At 44.1% G+C, this 4,331-nt stretch overlaps 1 non-coding gene across 1 annotated transcript; it reads left to right on the top strand.

Annotated features, from left to right (window-relative positions):
• The first annotated feature begins 2,945 nt into the window (after nt 1–2,945).
• LOC120657799 lies at nt 2,946–3,052 on the top strand. Its single transcript, XR_005668335.1, has one exon. It is a non-coding gene; the product is annotated as a small nucleolar RNA R71 (small nucleolar RNA).
• The last annotated feature ends 1,279 nt before the right edge of the window (nt 3,053–4,331 follow it).

Genomic DNA, 4,331 nt, shown 5'->3' on the forward strand with positions numbered 1-4,331 from the left:
AAAAGTTTGAAAGCCATCACATGTCTCTAGATATGGTTTGATTTAATCCATGTGTAATCGTGCTATCTCATGATAAATAGTTCTAGTAATTAGAAAAATCTGAAATTTATACCATTATTTAGTTTTGGGTATATGAACCTGCATGCCAAGTTTGAGGGTCAAATGTGGAGTATAACCTGAGATGTTAGTTACTCTTGATATCACCTTGCTTAGTTTGTCATTTTTGCTCTGGTCTTTATGCTACATATTTATATATGAATTTTGCAGAGAATGACATTCTAGATATATAGTTGCTGTACAAAAAGTTTGAACATGTCTACTTAACAGAAACTAGCTGGATTATTTATGCATGTTGTCACATAAGTAAATGCATTACTGAAGTTGTAAATGGTTTTTAAATGCTGAATTTACTATTGTATGTGTGTTGAGTTGTTATTTATTTAGCAAACCATGATTTACTTGCTTTCGGAAACAACTACCACTTGTTTATGACGTTAGTGAGCTTCTTTTGTGCCGTTGATCATGATGCCTTGTGTAGTTAGAAATGTTAGATACTACTCTATAAACGACTGTCCAGGGAATGTTAATTAAGAAGTTTCACATCCAATTCATTTTAGGTTAGACTACAACTTTATCGTGAAGGAAAATAATAAAACATAAATCGCTAAACAACTCGGAACTTGCATTCATACATATGCATTGTTGCATTCCATTCAGGTGCGATAGATGAACCGCATGGAGGATGTGATGTCGGAGCCGAGCCAGAAGACGGTGAATGGTGGACACGTCTAGAAGATGGGCGGTTGGATCCCGATGTGCTCGACCGAAGGAAGATGCTCGCTGAGCACTTATTCTTTAACTAACACTGACCTAGTGTTATTTCCAGGCAAGCCCCGGAGCATGTCCTTCTATTTTTAAATTATGCAACTTATTATTGTTCCTATCTACTTGTGCATTTAAGTTACAGGAGTTGACTGGAACCTTAGTTGCATGATCCTAGGTACCTATGCTTGAATACTAGTATGTGTAGGACGATAGTTAGCTATGCTAATGGTTCGGTAGAAGTCGAGTGATTTCCTGTCACTCGCGAGAAATTATAGGAGTTGGTTGTTTACTACTTGCTACAACTATAAGGTCTAACGGGCGGGGTCGTGATACTCTGGATGCCCCGTCTGTTTAGTGAAAAGTGATAAGGCCGCAGTGTGTGGTAGTGGTGGTTAAGTGTTTGAACGTACTAATCACATGCCGAGAATATGGTAATCGGTAAGCTTAAGTACTGGATTGAACCGCAGCCGGAACATACTCCCCACCGTCTTGAACTCGTTCACATCTAGCTAATGGCGAGTACAGGGTCGTCGTACTGCTGTACTTGAGGGCGGTGGGCCTGTTCCGTGAAGCGGGAATTGAAGGGAAGAGTTGCACGTGTGACTCTATGAGTAACCACGTGACGTGTGTTTAGGTCTGCCTGGCCAGGTTAACAAATTCGATTCGAATCGTCCGCTTCTCACGGTTTGGGACTGCTTAACCCTTCTGCTACATAGAGTAAGAAGTGAAAGATGATGATGATGAATATGGTTGATTGATGAAAAATAATTGTTCCCACCATGTATGCTATTGGATAGATGCTTACCTAGAGTGGTTAATTGAACTAGAACCAGAAAGCTAAAACCTAAGATTAAGGATCTACTCTTTACTGCTTTTCGGCAAAACAAACCCCTCAAGCCAAAAGCCTTGCATGTCTAGATAATGGGCTAAGTATACCCTTAGTGGGGTAAGCCTTGCTGAGTATTAGTATACTCAGCCTTGCTTGTGGCTTTGTTTTTCAGGTGGTACATCTGAGGATGTGGTTGACGTCATGTATGGGCTTCATCATGACGTCTTGATTCGTCGGTAGAATATCGTTCATTTCTCCGCCACGCTTAAACTCTGTTGTCTTTTTATGAATTCAAATTTGGTTTGTAATATTAATTCAATTTCATACTCTGTGCTGTAAAATTTGTGGAATGTTGCATTATCTGGACTGCTTTGTCGATCCTGTTCAAGTGGTTTAATCGGGATTTTACCCGACAGCACTGCCGGGTTACTCCGTTTTAAGTGCGTGTTAACCCTAGTTACTGTTTCGATGATGGTTAGCGCACTTAAGCCAGATTAATTTAGGCAGGGTTGCCACAGCTGGATTCGACATTTGGCATTCTTCTGATTGTGAAGCTTGATTTGCTTCGCTTCCTCTTGAAGTCGTAGCTCCTCATGAATCCGCAGATTCTCCACGAATGCGATGAGGGCTTCAATGTTTGGAAGCGATGGTTTTGTTGTCTCTTTCTCGGGTTTCTTCTTCCTTCGGACTTCCTTGACTTGGTTGCATTGTTCAACCTTCGGTTTGAAGGCGAACTTCTCCTGCTGACCATTGATGTTGAGCTGGATTTCTCCGGCCCCGACATCAATATGGGCGTTTGCTGTACTCAAGAATGGCCTACCCAAGACGAGCAGCGTCTTGGCGACGATTTCCATGTCGAGCACGACGAAGTCGACGGGAATAAAGAAATTCCGGATTTTCACCGGGATATTCTCTACTATTCCCAACGAAGTTTGCGTCCTCTCGAGTTAATGGGCACGAAGTGCCCGAGTGCCCAGTCTCGCCACATGTTTCACATGTCATACGAGACTCTGAAACTTGATTAACCTCCTGGTGCGGAGATTCCAGCTTTTTCATCAGAAGTTCCAACTTGGCAGCTAACATGTCGACTGTGTTGATCTGATGTACGCCCCTGGGACGGGCTGGCTGCCTTTCACCTTTCCAACTTTGGTTGGAAGCTATCTTGTCAATCAGCGCCTTTGCTCCTGCGATGTCGAGAGAAAGGAAAGAATCACCCGCAGCTGCGTTAACGTGGTCTTGAGCTTGCTGATTCAGGCCATGGAAGAAGTTCTGAATAATCAGCCACTCTTCTATGCCGTGGTGTGGGCATGCTTGTATGTACTCCTGGAGACGCTCCCAGACTTCCGGGATGGTCTCATCCGGCAACTGCTAGATTCCGGTGATCCTGTTCCGGAGGGCATTGGTCTTGCCCACTAGAAAGTACTTGGCTAGGAATGCATTTGAACAAGCTTCCCATGTTGTGAAAGCTTCCTTGTTGGAGTAGAACAACGTCTTGGCCTTCCCGAGCAGTGAGAACGGGAACAGGCGAAGACGGACATCATCCAGAGTAGTTCCTCTGGGGTTGATGGTGTTACTCACCTCCAGGAAGTTCTGGAGATGGGCATTGGCATTCTCGGATGCCTTTCCGCAGAGCGGACTTGCTTGGACCATGTTCACAAGTCCAGTCTTCAGCTCAAAGCCGTCATTGCTGGCTTGGTTAGAATTCAGTCCAGTAGGAATGTGGCTGCTGGACGGGGCGGAAAACTGACGGAGAGTCTTCGCCATGGATGAGGATGCTGAGGTGGAAGGTGAACTGATAGGTCAAGTGAGCTTTTTCTGAGGTGGGACGACGTAGCGTCTCACGATTCTCCCAATTCTTTCTGGATTTGGGTGGAAGTTACTTGGTAGGTCGAAACCAGTCATGCACTGCTCTGCATCGATCAAAAGATGGAGAGTGCAATGGTAAGCCCACTAGGGTTAGCGGCGACAAACTAGTATAGTTTATCAAACTATCTATGATATCTTTAGCCAATTGCTTCCTCGGCAACGGCGCTAGAAATGTTTGTTGGCGTTTCTTATGCCCGATTAGAATAGATATTCTGCAAGCGTACAAAATCACCGCTGTAGCACTTTACATTTTAGTATTCCAGGGTATCATATTTTATCCTCAGGGAAGCACTATGGTAAAGAGTATCGTAAATCGATTGATAACCATACTAGCTTTATCGACTGACTGACTAGACAGGGGTAAGCCAGATAGGTAGTGAGATAAATGGCCAGGCAATGACCGAGTGACACATGGAGATTCTAAACCTTAGAGAGGTAGAGCTGGGAGGACAACGAGCGAGATAAGACACTTGATACACTTCTGAACTATCGAGCTAGCCTCTCTAGATCAGACTAAGCACCTAACTAGTTCTCGGGAAAGCAGAGCTTACTTCGGCGGCTGGAAGAGGAAGGACTTCAGAAAGGGATGAGAGGGGAGTCCTCTTGGAGTGTGGATGTGTATTGTGTCACATTACCCTTGCTTATTCTTTATCTGTACTTACCCCTGTTAGAGTATTGCCTATTGCTTGAGGCACAATGTCATGGTTAATGTTGAGTACAATACCTTTGCCGTTGCCATCCTTTGGGACACAAATAAATAACGATACCCTTACTCTCCGGGTGAAATGCTACAATGGTATATCCGTGCGCT

The sequence above is a fragment of the Panicum virgatum genome, chromosome 1N (genome assembly GCF_016808335.1).
Source record: "Panicum virgatum strain AP13 chromosome 1N, P.virgatum_v5, whole genome shotgun sequence".
NCBI lineage: Eukaryota > Viridiplantae > Streptophyta > Magnoliopsida > Poales > Poaceae > Panicum > Panicum virgatum.